Below are 19,585 nucleotides of genomic sequence, written 5' to 3'. Positions count from 1 at the left end.
CTTTTTTTTTTTTTTTTTTGCACTATGCTTTTTTTCCCCCTCAGATTAACTCCTTGAGAATTTTCAAATTGTCACTTTTGGTAAAGTCGAATTTTGACCTTCCAAAAATTAGTTTTTTTTGCCTTAAAAATCTTCTCGTGATGTTGGTTACCTCTGCTAAAATCCAAATTCTTAGTTAAACAAATCATTCAATTCTAGCCCTCAAACAAAATTATTCCAAAATATAATAGAAATCAGTATTCAGTTCAGTTTTGTGTTTTCTGAAAAATCAGGGGAAAATGATCAAAGAAAGGGGACTAAATGCTTAAAGTCTATATAAAACCCATTCTTAAACTATTATAAATTGCAAAATGTATTTTATAAATTCAACCAATACTACAAGAGCCCTGAAATTACATTCGTAACTGTAAATTTTTAATTGAATTAATTTAATTTATATGTAATTTAAAGATCAACCCATTCACACTATTTAATCCCTTCCTTCATTTACAGATTCCATCCATGTGAGTGTACATTACAATTTCCGAGGAAAAATCAAATATAATATTAAAATAATTTCTGATGCAAGCAAAATGCGCGCGCGTGTGTGTGTGTGTGCACGTGCGAGATGAAAGGACGATGAAACGGCCAATCAAAGTCCAAATGCGATTGTTCGTCAATGCCAAATGAGGACGGTTCGAGACCAGAAAACGACACGGGTGAGGCAATGATGGAGGAGCGAGAGGCTGCTAGGTGGTCCCAGGTGTGTGTAATGACATCAGAGGGGCGAGACATCCTGCATGTGCACACTGGAGTAAGAGATCCAGTTTCCTTCATGAGAGGCAGGTCACGGCCAGTCGCCTCCTCCTGACACGTAATTGCTGATATTGATTATAGGTTATCATATGCTGCGGGCCATTTGGAAGATAATGCTGCAGGGGTTAATTTGTCGGCCATTAACATCCTGCTTCGCTTCGTAGGAACATGGAAATTAAGTTTAGAACAACTTGGTAATGGGCCACTTAGCCTCATCTAATAAAAGGTAATGGAAACAACACCTTAAATTAGAAACGGTTGAGATTTGGGAAAATGTGCCATTTTGTCTTTTTGTATCCTTCTGATGCGTCATATAAGTGCATGCGTTTGCCATAAATTCCAGAGTTGACCCTTGCCAAAAATATCCTCCGCATGGAAAAATGAGAGTGGCATTTCCAGGAAAGGCCTTCTCCCTTTTCACCGATCTGCGAAAAGAGCCGCACGCAGGCTGAATGCAAGACCGTCAGAGGGTTGAAATGACCGCTTGAAAACCGCAAAACACTTTGCTGCCGTTTCTAAAACGTTATGTCTTTTGAGTTGAGCTGGCTCTCGAGACAGATGAAGTGCAGTCGTACTCCACGGCGAACTACAACCAACACCGAGAGCTTTAAATTAACCTCCCGGACAGTGTCGATCAAAACGGAGCATTATTGGCTATGTAAAGGCTTTAGTCAGGGGTGTGCAAACTTTTTGATTGGCGGGCCACAATGGATTCCGGACCAGGAGCTGATGGATGGAGTGCTTTGGTAACCTCACGTCATCGGAAAAAAATACATTTAATTTTAAAATGAAAATTAACAAAAGCATTACAACAAAATATTGTCTTTGACGCACCACAGTATTTAGAAAATAATTTTAAAAAAATTTCCAAGTTCAGCGGGCCGGATTAAGACCCTTAAGGGGCCGCATGTGGCCCGCGGGCCGTAGTTTGCCCACACCTGGCTTAAGTTGTGTAACTCAAACATTCAGTGAGTTTATGCACACGTATAAGCTGCAAATGTGCAAAAAAAAAAAAATGCATGGACGAACGTAGCCTTCGAGTTGGTCATCAATCAAGTATATTAAAATCAATCAATTGCCCGAGTCATTTTAAACTTACTTAGACAGATAATCAATAAAAAAAAATGCCAAAGTGTTTGCTTAAATTATGTTTTCTTTATCTCTGCATAGATTCAAAGTCATCTTAGGTCCCAATTCCAACAAAGTAAAGTCATTCGAATCTCTTCAACAAACGCTGACATTTGCAAGCGCAAATGCTGGGTCAACATGCATCGTCAAATATGTTTGCAAATTTCAGCAATCCCCTCAGGGTGTATAATGCAGCAAAACGTTGAAAAGCCGTCAGACAGATTTAACTGCCTCACAATCAGCACGCTTGTTCACACATTTCTTTTTTTTTTTTTTTTCCCCCCAACCCTTTCTTTTCTCGGCAAGGAATCGCACATCAAATACACAAAAATCACAGAAGAGAGAAACGCGGTAACCTTTGAGAGAGTCGATCAGAGGTGCGCCAGCATCTAGTACAGCCCAGAGCAGTAAAGACAACCCACTTGTACTTCAAAAACATGACATTTGCCACCTCAGAGCACCAAACATGTCTTCCGAAAGTCTACACCTGTAAACCTGCAAACCCACACGATGTAGATCAAGCGCTTTTCCTTGCTCAAGCAGAAACTATTAAAAGTTACACAATAGCCTGCCTCGGCATATGTACGTTTGCGTGTCTGTGATAGGGCTGAACAATTTGGAAAAACAATATTATAATAATAATAATAATAATAATAATAATAATCCAATTTAAATACCAGATGGAATATACAAGAATGTATTGGTGTGCGAGGATAGGTTATCTACTTCATTAAGATTTCTTACTTTATTAAACACTTTCCGTATTTTAAGCATTCAAACAAGTGTGGATTAAATTTAAATCAGTCATAATTCAGATTATAAAAAAAATAATGCAAACAAGTGTGGCTTTATCACTTCAAATGTTAATTTAAAAAAAAATATATATATATATATATATATATTTTTTTTTTTTTTAATGGTATTTGATAATTGCATTCTGCTACATTGTGATGTCAATTAAAATTTGATTAATTGTTCAACCCTTGTCAGAGAGAGAGAGAGAGAGAGAGTGAGAGAGAGGGGGGGGAGAGGGGGGGGAGAGGGGGAGAGAGAGAGGGGGGGTGAGAGAGAGAGAGAGAGAGAGAGAGAAAGAGAGAGCAGTGGAAGAAGTGTGAGTGGAGTCTGATCAGCAAATCAGTCAGGGTATCAGCAGATAAAAAAAAAAAAATGGAAGGCCCACATACCTGTTTGAAGCAAGGCGACGACTGGGTCAGACATCCATGCGGCCTGGTGGTACCTTGCGTTAATTATCCTCCCGGAAAGATGCTAGCTCCGGCGTCATCTCTCCCGAAGTGGCACTCCTACTATCCCACGGACGGAGGACGGAGGTGAGCGTGAGGAGAGAGGAGGGAAGAGAGCGAGTCAGAACCAGCGGCGGGCCCATGCACACCATGACTGGCCCACGTGAGATTGATCGTGCATGCTGAGGCCTCTGCGGCGCAAAAAGGGGGGGAACTGTCGGGAGAGCGGCGCGCTTTGTGTAGCCCGGGGATACGGCGAGGCCCACGCAGCGTCACGCGCACACGCTTACATGTCACACAAGCTCTGTTAGCATTTGAGCTAACACAAAAAGAGTGATGAAAAGTGGGCCGCGTGTTTGGATGTCATCATCCGGCTTGATGGAGGCCCCGCATTAGCATTCGCTGACAACAGCCTGCACATCTGCTCGCGATAATGTATGTGTTCGCTCACGGGGCAGCTGAAACCGGACAGGCAAATAAAAAAGGTCACAAGTCTGGCAGTTACAAACAAAGGACTATAAAAGAGATGCATATGAGTGGCGGGAGTGCGCCTGCATGGCCCCTGAACCTTTGGGGGGACTGGTTGCAGCTAATCTCATTAATGCCTTATACATAGACACACACACACACACACATAAGCAATACAATGACTAACTAAATAATAGTCACAACATCTTAAAATTATATTGACAGTGGTGACATAGAAAAAAAATCACCACCCAACAAGCAGTTTTTGAAGAATTATTTAAAAAAAAAAAAAAAAAGATTTCAAACTCTTCGTTGTCATCCTCAATCAACGTTTACTGTCAAACTATACAAGAATAAAATTGCAAATTGTGCATTTAAAAAAAAAAAAACGAACATCTTAGGCTTAAATTAGTTTCGCTTCATGCTAACAAAGATGCAAAATGCAATTGACGAGAAAATAAATAATTTTTTTAATCCCTTAGGCAAGAGATATTAGAACACGAAAAGTGGCACAACACATGTAAACAGACAACAACGGAGAACGCATTTTTTTTATCACGTCGGCCCCGTTTTCTTAGAAAATCGGAAATAAATGTGTACGTATGTAAATAAAACAAAACAAAATGCATAAAATGAAGCAGAACTTGCAACGGTAAGGACATGGTTACATGGTTAAGAGAAAATCCAGCATTGATCCGATTAATTCCTAGAATTATAGATTGCCGTTTGCAGATGACCGATTGGGAGCTGCATACACCTCTCACCACACTCTCAAACTGTAGATGAGTCGAAATGCAATTAGCTCTTCTTACTAGAGTCTTAGTATAGCTAATCAGTGCTCCCCAAAAATAAATAAAAAAAAAAATAAATAAATAAATAGGAATCTGAATATATTTTTGGGGAACCTATCCATTGTTATTCACGCTAATCCCTATTTTTTTTCTTTTTTAGCTTCTTTTTTTAAATCCCCTGCTTATTTGTGTTTTTTTTTTTTTACCCTGATTGCCCCAATTCTAAATTCACGGATTTTCACTATTCGCGGTAAAATCGGTCGCTATCGCCTGCGAATAACGGGAGTCTCCTGTATACTGCCCCCAGGTGGTGAAGACGTGTAAAACCAAAAAGGAGCAGCACAATTAATTTTAATAAATGAGTTTGTCATTTCGCTCTTATTTTTTTTCAATTGCAATATTATTGAGCTCTATTTCATTAGTCAAAAAAATAAACAATTGTGTTAGAAATCACGAAAAGCCACGAGTGGCTTTTTTTGGTGTTCTGTTCTTTTTATCGGTGGCATACGATTTGAGATACAAATGTTTTCATTGAATTTGTTCCGAGATCTCAAGCATGCTTATTTTCACTTCCTAGACTTGCCATCACTTATTTGGACTTAATTTTCTTATTTTAATGAATTATTTGACTCCAGCTGCCCATTACAAGTCAAATAAACATGAGCATGCAGAGATATAGGCAGCAGTGATGATGTTGAAAATCAATTTGCATTGCATTAAGCAAATATAAAGGCCAGCAGTTGAGTTCTCTACAGCTTAGCGAAATCACATTTCCCCCAAATCAAGCATCCCATTCAGCCCTCTTCTCCAGTCTGCCTTGGCCCAGTATGTAGATTGATCCAGACGGACACGACGCCTAGACCGCCGGCCGCCGCCCCCCCAATAGACCCTCTGGCTGAACTTGACTCCCAGCCCTACAGATGAGAAGGAGGAACCTTCACCTTTGGTGAACTCTGGGCTGTGACACCCTCACCCTCACCCTCCACTGCGACATCCGCTATCCTTCCGCAGCAATCGCATTGAATTCAGGTCGCATTCCCAGCAGCCATCATCTTGGATGCCTGATCAATACCGGGGGAATTATCACAGAAGGCTTCCTCAAACCGTGTCAACACGCGAGCATTGACCAGAGAGCGTGCGCGTGTGTGTGATCACTAGGAGCCCGTGTGGTGGAGCCTTAGAAGATGGGGAGCTCCTTGCAGAGCCTTGGGGGGGGGGTAGGGGGGTTGTGGGTTCGACCGGCGGTGTTGCTGAGCATGCTGGGCCACAACTTAATAGGACATCAGAGGGATGTTAAACCTCACAACAGCAAAGCGCTCTTCCTTCCGTCGTCACAATTGACCTCGGCTGCATTCTCAGCACTGTCCGGACATATTTTCACACAAGTGAATTTTTTTATTTATTTTTTTTCCACAGATTCTTCCCATGCTTGGCTTTTCCGCCCCATTCCAAAAACATGTGACAATAATTAAAGTCTCAAATTGCTGATCGGTGTGAATGTTTGTTTGCGCCCTGTGATTGAACGGCAACCAGCTAAATGTGCATTTTGCCTCATGCCAGAAATCGGATGTGCAATAGAAAATAACAGTTTAGATAAATAATGAGATTAACACTTTAATGCATCACTGCATCGATGAACTATGGCAACAAAATATTTCGAGAGAATTCCCATGTTTGAAGCAAACAATCAGCATATTTTCCGGACTATAAGCCGCTACTTTTTTTCTAGCTTTTGAACCATGCAGCTAATGCAACGGTGTGGCTTTTCTGTGGATTTCTTTCACCAGTAGGGGGCGCTCTGTAGTTTAGAAAATACATTTTTTAAAAATTAAAAAATAAATCTCGATTTTTTTTTTCTCTTGGGTCTGTTCTGTTTTAATTAGCAAAGATGTTGCCTATTTAAAGAAACAGTTTTAAGAATCTGTTTAGGTACCTTTATGTGCATTCACAGTACAAAATTGTTCTATACATGCTGTAAACAACAAATTTTTTTCAACATAGAAAACTGCGGCTTATATATCGGCTTTTTGTTTTCCCTAAAAAGAGATGCTGTAGCTTAAATACAGGCGCACCTTATATTCCAGAAAATACGGTAATGTCATTCCCGGTCGACAGAAGTGACAAAATGGCCGCCCCTGGGATGGCCTAAAAACAGGTGCTCATATTCCACAAACACATAAATCACCATAACAAACATAGGAAACTGCGGCCTCCACCCTTGTGCGGCTTGTACATCTTTATTTAGCTCTTTTTTTTTTTAAGAGTTGCTGCGGCTTGTATGCAGGCCCCAAAAATACAGTACCCAAAAAGGGAGTTGAAACATCGACGACGCGCATCCCAACTATTGCATCATTGCTATCGTGAATAGCGTAGGAAAATGACAGCCACTTACTTCCTTTGCCATTCAAGGTGGCCCTCTTGGACTGATCAGCTCTCGCTCTCTCCGCAAAACGAGTTGTTTCACTAACAAGTCCATTACACACGTGCGCTCACGTTTGCTTTCCTTGATGATTTTTTTTACGATGTTTCACGCTGAATTTTACGGTCTACAAAAAGTTTCATCCCCACGCTCACCCCACCACACCATCCAAACAAAACAAATGATTAGCCGCAGGTGTGTGCACCTACTAATAAGAAAGACCACCCCCCCCCTCTGTGACACCACCAATCAAAAGTGGTGTGCGCACAACACACAAGCATGCATCGCAGCAAAGGAAAAAAAACACAAAACATTATATGGCTTATACTTTATTGTATTTTTATTTTTTTATAATTGAACCACAAAACATGTCTTGATTGTCAGGAAGATGAAGGTTGCAACAAGGTACGGCTCCTCGCGAATGTGACTCCCCAACGCCAGAACCCTTTTCTGTGAACACCTCCCTTGGGGTGTTGATGACCTCTTAGACCCTTAGGACAGTTCAATTTGAGGCCAGAAAGATACGAATGCATGTGCAACAAAGGGGGCCTGTAAGATTAGTTATAGTTTGAAACTTGCTAAGATGACAAACTAAACAACAAAACTAACAGATGAACATACAAACTTAAATTTCTTTAACACCGACAAAAAAAGCCTTTTGGATTTTAGTCATCTTTAATCAATTTTGTGTTTCTGCATCAGGGGAAAAAGAAGCCTCAAACCTCGTCTTGAAGATTGGAAACTTAAAAAGAGCGGAACAAAAATACCTTCTCGCCTTTTATTGTCATTGTTAGCGAGTCCTTGCTCACACTTGCTTTTCGTTTGCTGGTTTAAGCGAATTTCTACCTTATTTTGAAAAATAAGGCATTAAAACCGTGTACATTTTCCAAGGTCAACTACTTCGGAATGGTGGATTCAATGCTGCATTTTAACGATTTTCGCTGTGTACCAAAGAGGCCTTCAACCTGTGATATCATCTCGTTCGCTTCTTCATTGTAACGGCATATGCGCGACCTTCAGCTAGAAATTACATTCAATCGTCAAAAAAAATATATATACAAGCGCCAAAGAATGTTTTGATGAAGGCAATAAAGTCGGCTGTCATTCAAAAAATACAATGCCTATTTTTACAAAGCTGTCAAGATGAACAAAATTGCAAAGTGAAGTTCAAACAAGACCGCTTTTTTAGTGAGCAGGATGTTTACGCATATTTGGAGCTCACTTAAAGGCTACGTCATCGGAATTCAACCTGCAAAAGTGTGGAGATGAGCAATCTGTTCTCTCTCTCTCTCTCTCTCTCTCTCTCTCTCTCTCTCTCTCTCTCTCTCTCTCTTCTCTCTCTCTCATAGTAAACTTGGGATGTTTGTTTTTGTTGAACCATAAGAACTGCAGCTGAGCCTGGAAGCTTCAGGCACTTTTTGTTTGACTTTTAAAACTAAATCGTCTATTTTCTAAGATTTAAAAAAAATGCTTTAACACGTAAATCACTAAAGTTGTTTCCTTAATGTGCTTAAAAGCATTTAAAATAAGTTTTGGAGGTTTTTTTTTTTGCAAAATTTTGTCACCCTTTTACTCCTTTTTTTCAACAAATGAATATCAGCTTCAAATATCGGTTATCGGGCTCCATGACTACAAATAATCGGTATCGGCCCTGAAAAAAGCATATCGGTCTTTCACTACTGTCTAGTCAATTTATACAGGCCATAAAGATGCAACTTTGGTAACGTCTTCAATGAGATGACCCGAGAATGGTGTGTGACTGTTCTCTTCTCTGTGAAGGGCCGTCATAACGGTAGCTTGAGGTCAAAGGTTCCAAGGCCCCATAAGAGCCATGAAGATCCCGCAAATAATCCAATCGCTCATCTCGGATCGGACTGAGTTAGTTGCATCCCGCCAGGCAGCTGACCCCGCGTTCCGATCTCCCGTACAGCTCGCGGTTTCCGACTCGCTTATTTGTGATGCAGATACGATCCACGCGGCTCACGGTGTGGTCATACATCCTAAGTAGTGTGTGTTAAAATGCGCTGTTAATAAAATATTTCTGGGGCAGCGCCGAGTCGTGCTCCCCGCGCTCGTTAGAGGTCTCCGACCAGCTTGATAAGTGCAGCTCTGCTCCGTGATGATTTATTAAGGCTGGGAGAAGGGGAGGGCTGCCCGGTCCAAAGCGCCTCAGGACACTCCAACCGCAGAGACATTTGAGGGTAAAGGCTCGGAATAGTGGGTGCCTCTGAACAGATTTACATCATCCAAGATGCATTTCCAGATGAATTATGTAATGCCAAATTGAAATACATCAGAGTCTCGCAAATTTCGCTTCGATTTGCAGGCCCGGATCTTTTATCTACTCTCGCTTCCGTCTGATGCGCTCGTCTGCATCGCCGCGAGGTAAACTTATGGCCATTTGGTTCAAACTATATATAGCAAGCTGCTAATGGATGGGTAGGAGGCTATAAGCCATGACGTTTGAAAATGAATGCAACAATAAGGGTCAGAGGTGACTAATTGGCAGGTAGGTTTGGGAGGTTCAAGAGAGAACATCTTGAGTGAATATAGATTCCCAATAACAGGGGTGGGCAAACTTTTTGATTGGCGGGCCACAAAGGGTTCTAAAATTTGACCGAGGGGCCGGACCAGGAGCAGATGGATGGAGAGTTTTGGTCACCTCACCTCGTCGGAGAAAAAAAAAAAATACATTTAATTTGAAATCAAAGTGAACAAAAGCATTCCAACAATATATATGTCTTTGAAAAACCACAATATTTAGAAAATGAAACATTAACAAGGTTTTTCCATTACTTTTTTTTCCAAGTTTGGCGGGCCGGATTAAAACGTTTAACCGGCCGCGTGTGGCCCCCGGGCCGTAGTTTTCCCACGCCTGGCCTATCGGTCACATATTATTGAGAAACCACAAATATTATCGCAGTTTACCAAGTTACAGTCGTGAAACTCGTCTTCATTTGTGTCTACATGACTTTATGACTCAAACAAATTATTTTTAATCCGGAGGCTGGAGCAAGAAAAAATTATTCAATTGCGAAAATTGATTTGCAATCGGCCTTTTTTTTTTTTTTTTAGATTGATTTCAACTCGTATCTCAAGGCACCACTGTACGAACTTGAAACGGCTCCTCAATTATGCCGAGCGTATGCCTAACTACACAGAACTGACAAAGAGTTATCAATTGAATTCATATTTTAATAGCTAAATTTCTCTGGTTAGGTGGCAACAATTCCGAGGAGTGTGTGAACAGGTGTGAGCTGGAATCTTCAGCAGACGAGAGATGAGAGAAGTGAGTCCCGAAGACGTCTCGACAGAAAAAAAAAACGCTTGGTCTCCTCCGAGAGAGGAAACGGGCTTAGTGGTTGGAGGATAGATCGTTTTCCTCCAACTTGCCACAGTTCATTTTCAAATCTCCAACATCCTATGGCTGTCTGTTTTTCTTCTTTTTATGTTTTCTTTTTTTCTCTGCTTTCATTCTTTTCTTTTAAAATGAAACTGGAGCCGGGGCGTGATAGTGATAGATGGCTCAGCGCTCTAACACTTTATCCAATCCGGCGCAGATTTCATCCAATAAAGAATCACTTGTGCACTCTCAAACTAAATGGAAGTCAGGCAGCGGAGAGAAAGGGTCCGCCATGTGTTTCTGTGCTGCGAAAATCAAATTTTCGTAAAGCTGCCGCAGCGGTGGCTGGCGGACAAGGCAGCAACAGCCATGACTGGCCAGGGCCGCCACAATTTAATCCATCACAGAGCTCTTGACACCATATCAATCAACCTTTCATCAGCATGCCCCGCCCAAAATAAAAATAAAAAATAGAATATTTATATTCTTTCACCTCTGACTGAGCTGGGATTACAGTCCACTGACCAATGAAAGAAGGCGTGAATATGAGCATTAAGTAAAGATTCAGAAATAAAAGCTGACCACACGATACAGTTTAAATGAGTGCTTCTCAATTATTTTCTGTACCCCCCCCCAGAAAAAAGAAAACAATTCGCCCCCCCCACCACCCACTCTCCGCCGCAACTATGATATAGATAGCATTTTTTTTTTTGCAAAACAAGTTTACACCGTGGTTAATACTCACTGAGCGCCACTGCCAACTACTGGAGTGGAGGTGCAATTACACTTCATTGTTGTAGGCATGTTTCCCAGGTTCACATGCACCCCCCTCAGCAACACACCACGCCCCCCCCCCATGGGTGGCCCCGCCCCACTATTTGAGAAGCACTGATTTAAATAATAAAGCAACAACTCTTGCATTTGGGATTTTTGCAAACCTCTTTAAAAAACAAATCACACGCAATGTGTACTTGGCATTTTTTTCGCCCCTCTGGATTGATTTCTTTTAATTCGTAGTTAACGTTAGAATATTCCGCAGATGAAATAAAAATGAATAAAACATTCATAAAGTCGTGTGACCGCAGCGGGTTGGCCATTAAGCGGGAAAAACTTTGAACCAATAAATGGTGAAGCATCATTTCTTCCCGTTTAAAGGTCTTTCCAATCCAATACTGTAAACTTGTTTGTATTTGTAAAAGTGCTGGCATACAACAAAATAATACTTCAGGGGCAGCTTGGCAGAGAAGCAACATCAAAAAAAAAAAAAAAGTACCACTATTATTGAACAAAAGCATGGCAGACGCTGTCCAGTAAATTTTCTTTTTTTAAACTTTTGCTGGATGACTCCGCCTTAACCCCCACCCCCCCAACAATTCTTTCCGCCCCCCCCGCGTCAGTCCTTTGTTCCGGGAATACAGTCCCTTTTACCCCGTCTGTATCCCACAGGCTGTGGCTCCAGTGGCCTATGATTTATAATTCATAGGGGCCGCTTTTATACGGGACCTTACGTCTACCTGATACTCGGCCATGGGGCCCGTCCTGGGACAGGGCGAGGGGGGCTCGACGTTACGCCTGGCACCGGAATACTAACATCTTTGAAGCTCCTATATGTAAATTGGACGTAATCATCTATTTTTCAAAGGCAAGAACCAGAAATGTCCTGTTTTTTTTTTTTGTTTGTTTTTTTTTGCCATTTGTCTCGATCAACTGCAGAGCTCCAGTTCTCTTTCTTTGGGGAAAAAAAAAAGGATTAAATTATGATTCCGAGTCCGCTGATAATTTTTTTCCAGACAAGGTTGATGCTGTTCTACTACCTGGCACCTGTAAAGCTCATCTCTCAGGGTGATCCCCGTTCCCAACGGTCTCTGACCTCACCACACGGCACGACGATCTCCGCTCTTGGCCTTGGGCGGCGCAGGCTGCTTCAAATCCTGTAGCGGCTCCGAAAGGCCAAACACGCCGCTTGTTGTGGATGCCTCACCACCCACCAGTGTGTGTGTGTTGCTACACAGGGAAGGTGAACGGGCCTTGTCGGGTTGCCAGCAGCGGCTCACATGACAAACAGCCCGGCTCACATCAGACGTGCGCTTGCTTTTTTTTTTTTTTTTTTTTTTTCTGACTAATTATTCCTCCCTCATTTGCAAACGGGGCTGTTGCTCATTTCAATTTCAATGGAGGGCAAGCGTAGGGTATGATGTCAAGTTGTTAAGCGCGTGGCTAAGCTCGGGGAGCTCTTAGGCTCTCATCACCCCCCCCCCTCCCATTTGACGTCCAGTAACCACATCACCACAATGACACCTCCTGCTGAGTTCGCCTAATAAACAGCCGAAAGAGAATGGAAGCTGTGCGGTTGTTTGTGCGAAGGACGGCTAAGGGCGATGTATGTTGGGGGGGGTTGGAGGGGGTGGGGGGTTGGTGGGTGGCCGTTTTAGATTGACATAGCAAAGAGCTCTCAGTCAAATCAGCGGGTTGCCCCTAGATTAGTTCAGTTGTAGCACAACTCGACGCTCCGTGGAGATCATTTACGCAATTATCAAGAACAAGGCCGGCCGCGGCGGCGAACAGCTCACTTCAAAGGCCGACACCCGATGAACAGTTACAGCACGCTGCTCTATTTCCATACAAGCCGGCCCATCCCTTTTTTGTTCGCCTTCGCTCGCGATGCCTGCGGGCGTTTTGACTGTGCTAATGAACACGGAGCCCCGTTCCCCACCCCAAACACACACTCGCAGCGACTGTATGATTAGAGGTCCGTGTTGCGCACTCGGCGGGCCCGCCGCGACACAAAGAAACGCGCGCCACAGTCAAGGACAACGAGGCCTGTCACACTCCCGCCTACTCACGTTGGCTTCTAAGAAACCGGCTGGCTTTGGGATTTTTCAATTTGATGTGTTTGTGGTTTCGAAAGCCGTTTGGGTGATGTTGTGTTGCGCTGATTTGAGATTGATACGTGTAGCAGAAATGTGCTAAAATTCTCATGAAGCAAATTTGAAGCTTCATTTTCCCATCACTACAGGTGGGCATTGTTTTCAGTGGTGGGTCGTCAAGGCCTTCTCTGCTGGGATAACAAAATCAAGAAATCACGATCATATTCTTCACATGGATGCCATATATCCTAGGGCTGTATTTTTAGGTGAGAGTTTTTTATCCAATCAGAATTCAGCTATATCGTGTTGCCAGGCAGCTTTTATAATACTGAGGCCTTCAAATGCAATCAACACACTTGAAAGTCGGAACTGGCGACGGTTCAAAAATCTGAAATATATTCTTGATTTTTTTTTTTAAATAACAATGGCCGAAGGAGGGAAAAGCGTGGATTTAATTGCAGATACACTTCCGACGGAGCTTTCGAGAGAAGCTAGATCGTCCAACACTCACTCAGTTGCTAAACTTTCCAAACCAGAAATTTCACAGCACTCCAGCTGATGACAACTGAGTCGATTCCCAGATAAAAACTTGAAGGCACCAGCACCTCCTGAAAATTGAAATCCACAGGGAACTGATAAAAACATATTTACTGCGTGACCAGGATGTCTGAAATGTCTCACTGAGCAGTGACAACATAATTTAGTGATAAACTGCACTCCTCGTGGATCAGTTAAGTCTATAAAAACAAAACACATTCATGGATACCCACCACCTGAATATGCAGAGACCTTTTTAATAAGGACACGGGCACACAAGTGCCAACAACTTTGTAAAAATATTTTTCCGGGAATTTCGCAGCGCCAGGAGATGGAGATGAGTCCAAACACGTAACGCTTGGAACGAATCAAATTTTGGAACGAATCAAATTTTCCTGGTTTCTAAGGAACATCAACGGTGTTGTTTTCCAACCATGTGCCCTTGATCCAGAGCTAAACTTAAATCTACTGGGTTCTTCTTGAGTCCATGCCACACACCTTTAAAAAGTTGGCAGAGGAAAATAAAACTACAGAAATCGGACCATTTTATATCCGACATGATGGGCCACTTAACTCATTCACTGCCATTGACGGATATAGAAGTCAAAAAGTACATTTATTTTACCGGGAAAAAAAAAAAATCTTAAGTCTCTTGGCACACACACACACACACACTCAACAAGCTCGGTGCCGTCTGATTTTCTAATCAGATGGAGCCATGTTTTATGGTCATGAAAGATCCAAGACAAAAAGTCAAGCAACAAGATCCACCATTTGGATCGAGTTTCTAATCAGCGTGATAAATTATTCAGCTTTTTTTTTTTGAAGACCTGCTTTCTCGAACTGTTTATTGACGCAGGATGGACAGTGTCGGCACACTGACATAGATATGGATGCGGCCTTCAAAGTCTGAGGACAACACGGGGCGAGGCGAGAGTCGGCCCGGGTCACGAAGCCGAGGAGAGATAGGCAGCAAGTCACATGAAAGCCTGAAGATCAGCGGCGGAGCAAATCGATCGACTCCGAGGATGCAGACACGAGGAGCAGACGGATCATTTAAATGTAGTAAAAAAAAAAAAAGCAGATGATAAAGCAGAAGTACCAGACTTCAATCAATAGAATTATAGCACGACTCGGATTTAAATGGAGTCGGTTAAAGAGTCCAAATTAACTGTCGGGGTGGTCATCTCTGCTCCTTTTATGCGTATTTAGTCAATAGTATGACTTCAATTTAATTCATTGTGAACATGTAATAACTTCATTAAATTGTTTAATTAATTATTTGCAATAAAATTCGACTTTACTAGTCTAAACACAGCATTCTGATTTATGTGTATGTGGAATATGAGCACCTGTTTTTAGGCTATCTCAGCGGCGGCCATTTTGTCACTTCTGTCGACTGGTAATGAGATTACCGTGTTTTCCGAGACTATAAGGCGCATCTGTATATAAACTGCAGCAACTCTTTTTGGGGAAAATAAAAAATAAACAACGATTAATAATAAAAAATGTGTGTGTTTTAATGAGGGGAAAAAATCAGATCATAAATATTGTACTTCCAGTGCAGACATAATTTAAAAATATTTTTTTGGGGGAGAAAAAAAAACACGATATACAAGCCGCACCAGGCTACAAGCCGCAGTTTTCTATTTTGAAAAAAAATGTGTTGTTTACTGCATGTACAGAACGATTTTGTACTGTGAATGCACATAAAGGTACATAAACAGATATTTAAAAGAGTGCCTTTTAACACGGCAACAACTTTGCTCATTAAAACATAACAGACCCAAGAGAGAAAAATCTAGATTTATTTAGTGTATTTTCTGCACTATAGAGCGCCCCTAGTGGCGAAAGAAAAATCTACATAAAAGCCGCACGGTTGTATTAGCCGCATGGTTCAAAATTTAGGAAAAAAGTCGTTTTCTGAAGCCATGAGAAACTGTGACGTTATTTTCAGTCGACAAAAGCGACAAAATGGTCATCTCATAAAATGTAGAAAAACAGGTGAATTTTAATGCTCATACTCCAGCAGCCTGTTTGCACATTTCCAAATGTAAAATTATTTTCGCAAAATCTGCAACCTAAAAATTGGACATTGGCCTTCTCAACGTCTTTTCCAGCAAAACACGATCAACCACAAAATCCGGCACCCTCCGAGCAGGTTCATGTATCTCCCGCAACGCGCTCATCCATCCCCGCAGGAGCACTCTGACCCTCTCGTCTAAATATTGCATGAATTACAAGTGCCGAGTTTCCCACTACGACTTAACCGCTGCTGATGAAGACAGATGCTTGTCTCATCATCTCTGTTTAGGGACTCGCTAAATTTAGCAATTCCCAGATGGCGTCCCTTGCGATATAGCGCAATGTCCACAACGCAGACGAGGAGGCCGTGGGCAAGTTCGGAGTCGTCTCTAATTTTTTTTTTCCACTTCTCTAGTACTTGTGAGACTCAAGGTGGGTGGTTGAGCCAACAATTATGTGCTGAGAGTGTTTTATAATGCTGACATAAAGATATCAAGTCCAACCATGTGATCAGGACGGCATTAGATGTATAGCCTTGGAAGCAAGCCCCTCGCGCTCAAAGTTGAATCCTGCTGATCTATATGAGTAATTGTGGTGCATTACATCTAATGATGGCAGCAGCAGTGATAATCCTCTTAATACCAATCAGATAGACGCTGCAATGAGAGTCAGGGAAGGCAGGGAGGAAGATGGGGGGGGGGGTTGGATCAGTGAAAAAAAAAAAAAAAAAAACAGAGCATGAGAGTAGAATAAATCAGACTTGCATTAGAGACAAGTTTTAGGAAACTAGCTCCATTTTCAGATATTCTTTGCTCAACAGCAAATGAAATGATTTTTAGAAAGTGCGCCATATTGGCTGCCACAGCCGGGATTCAAACGCATACTTTCTGGTCAGACCACACCATTTAGTTTATTTTCACACGCTAAGCATCAACGACATTGGATGAGAAGAGAGCACTCTACAGTAGTGATGCGAAAATGAAGCTTCAAATGTGCTTCATGAACCAGCTGCTGGATTTTTAAGTCCTCTAGATGGCACTGTTGCTTTAAATAAAGAGTTTAAAAAAAAAAAAAGGCAAGTCAGCCCAATGTTGAACAGAGAGTGCCCTCTAGAGGAGTCCAAAGATACTACAAGTGGTTCATGAAGCACATTTGAAGCTTCATTTACCATCATCACTACTCTTCAGTTTTGAAAGTTTGCACAAAAACATACAGTGAAGAGATAAATCAACGTAATGTAAAGAATTAAACACGTTTTGGCATGTTGTTTTTTTTTTGCACATACACAGAAACAATCACAGTTTTTGCAGTTAGATTAGTTCATCTTTGCAGAGGATAAAAAATACATGCATGAGAGTATCGTTACAGTAACTGTCTAACTGTCGGTTTTTCTCCACCCTTTGTGTTGAAATATTTGTTGCATAAAATGTTATAACTCTGCCACAAAAATGCTATTTCTTCACTTGTCTATGTAATTTTGCAGTGTTGTCATTCTTGCTTGCACGTCAAAGAACAAATAAATGTGATCGAAAATTATCTCAATTAACCGTTGTATACCATTTCACAAGCAGATAAAATCATAAAAAAGAGATTTTGGGTTCAGTTCATCATCACAAGTCATTACACACACACACAAGTTTGGTTTAACATTTTAAAAAATGAATTGCAACGTGCATACCGCAGACGGCTGTAAAAAGATTCATATTATATAGATGCGAAAATCTGTCAAATAATTATCAGTCACTTATGGTGCGTTTTTAATATGAAAAGCTTTGCTATTTTCTTACTCCTGGAAAAAAAAAAAAAAACTATCACATGACAACACCACACACCCCATTGTCATCGAACAGCAATGATATGTTTCTTTTAATAACCCTCTTATTGTTTTTGTCGCTGTCACAAACTATTGGAGTCAGATGTAGATGATGGACAATGTCCTTGCCCGATCCACATTGTTGTTCCCTCTTGTCCTCTAACTGCCGGTTGCACATTTCCAATCTATTCCATAACCTCCCCCCATCTCGCACTGCCCAGCAGGGACATGCTGCGAGGAAAGGGGGAGGAAAAAAAAAAAAATAAATAAATAAATAAAAAAGCAGATGATTTTAAACATGAGGCTGGGTGACATCTGATGGCAGGCTGGTGATAAAAAAGCAAGATCGAAAACGGATGAAAGGCAAAAGAAAATAGATGCAGATCAGCAGTGGAGGCAAATCCCTCCCGTCCGTCTCCGTCGAAATGAGTCAGAAGGGGTCCAAACAAAATGGCCTCCATTTACAATTCAAGTAGCACACGGTGTGATATTAATACGCTTCGATATTGGGTGAAGCCTCAATTAGAAGATCGGCATCAGGAAAAATAATGAATGCAAGAAGGAAATGTCTCACCATGACAAAAAAAAGTTAACTTTCTCTTGTTTTGTTTTTTTTTTTTCCTGTTTGCCTGGAGAACAATATTTGGTGGAAGTCATGTGTCGCTTGAGCTCCTTCATCCTGTTTATTACAGCGCCGGCCCGGCCGGTTCTGTCCTCAAGCCTCTCTGCCCACCGCTATTTAACTACACCTGTCATTTGCGCTCCAGTCATTTTTTTACCTCTCTGCTCGCCTCGCTTTCTCCTGCTCGCAGGGAACGTTAACTGGGCCTGTCTGTCATGCTGGGCTGGGTGGGGTTAGGGTGTAGATTTAGATTTAGCGGCGGAGGAGATTTTTGGAGGGGAGGGTTGCTGAAAGATGCAAGAAGCAATGTAACCTGCAAGAAAAATAAATATATATTTTTAATCAGTTTTAAAAGTATGTTAAAACAGCTCAATCAAATGCTAGCCCAAATATTTTATGTATTTATTTATTTATTTAATTGTATTTATTTAATTGTATTTATTTGATTGTATTTATTTAATTGTATTTATTTGATTGTATTTATTTAATTGTATTTATTTATTTATTTATTTATTATTATTTTTTTATATATAACTTTGATTTACAGCAGTGGTCTCTCTGATTAAATCGTGTTGCAATGATTTAAAAAAAAAAAAAAAAAAAAGGAAGAAAAAACCTCCGGTTCTATTATCAGAGGCTGAAAAGATTTTATTTTGAAAAGCAAACGGATTGTCTCTGTTACATCCGTCTATGACTGACTCTTAACGCATGTCAAGTTGTCTTGGTCACCTAACGCTAATATTGAAAGCATAAACTATAAAAATGTGTAAAATTAACCGACGTATCTGAAAGTTTTTTTGCAATGTGGGAAAAGGATTACGGTGACAATTGATCTCCACGCATTCTTAGAGCCTTGTCAGTCGTTAAGACTAAAACGTCATTGGCCTAAAAAAAAAAAAAAAAAAAAAAAAAAAGAGAAATCTGTGGATTATAGAAGCATTACATTCGTCACGTAATTTTCTTTTTTTTTAAACGTAGATTTCATTTATGTTCCTATATTTAAGCACCATATTACTGTTCAAACTGTGCAAGTATAACTGCAATATAATGTGATTTTTTTTTCATTTTATTTCATATTTATTTTTTATTTATTTAATCTTAAATAAATGTAATTGATATATTGAATTAAATTATTGGTTATATTACACTGGAGAGGGGAGCTCTCTAATCTACTTGATAATATTAAACGTTTTAGGAATAAAATTTCTGTCTCATGTTTGATGACACTTTCGCCTCTGCACTATTATATTTTAACGATGCTCATGATGTTGGTACTCGGACAGCAAAGTATTATTTTTATTTTAGCCGGTACTGCTTTAAACCATGAATCAGTTATCAAAAGAGCTGTCAAGGAATTTGATAAGCGATTGGTTATTGAATAATCGATTCATTGTACCTCTCAATTGCACTTAAATAATAAACGTTAAAGCAAGCGCACTAAAGCATCGAATGACATTGTACTTCAGAATTTGCGGATGGATGTCTATAAACTGTAATGTCACTTTTCCAAGCATCTCTATCAAGAAAGAGTGAATT

The sequence above is a fragment of the Idiotropiscis lumnitzeri genome, chromosome 5 (assembly GCF_059441095.1).
Source record: "Idiotropiscis lumnitzeri isolate Australia: NSW breed Sydney's pygmy pipehorse chromosome 5, RoL_Ilum_1.0, whole genome shotgun sequence".
Lineage (NCBI taxonomy): Eukaryota > Metazoa > Chordata > Actinopteri > Syngnathiformes > Syngnathidae > Idiotropiscis > Idiotropiscis lumnitzeri.
The sequence above is the reverse complement of the archived record's forward strand: the minus strand, read 5'-3'. Positions refer to the sequence as shown.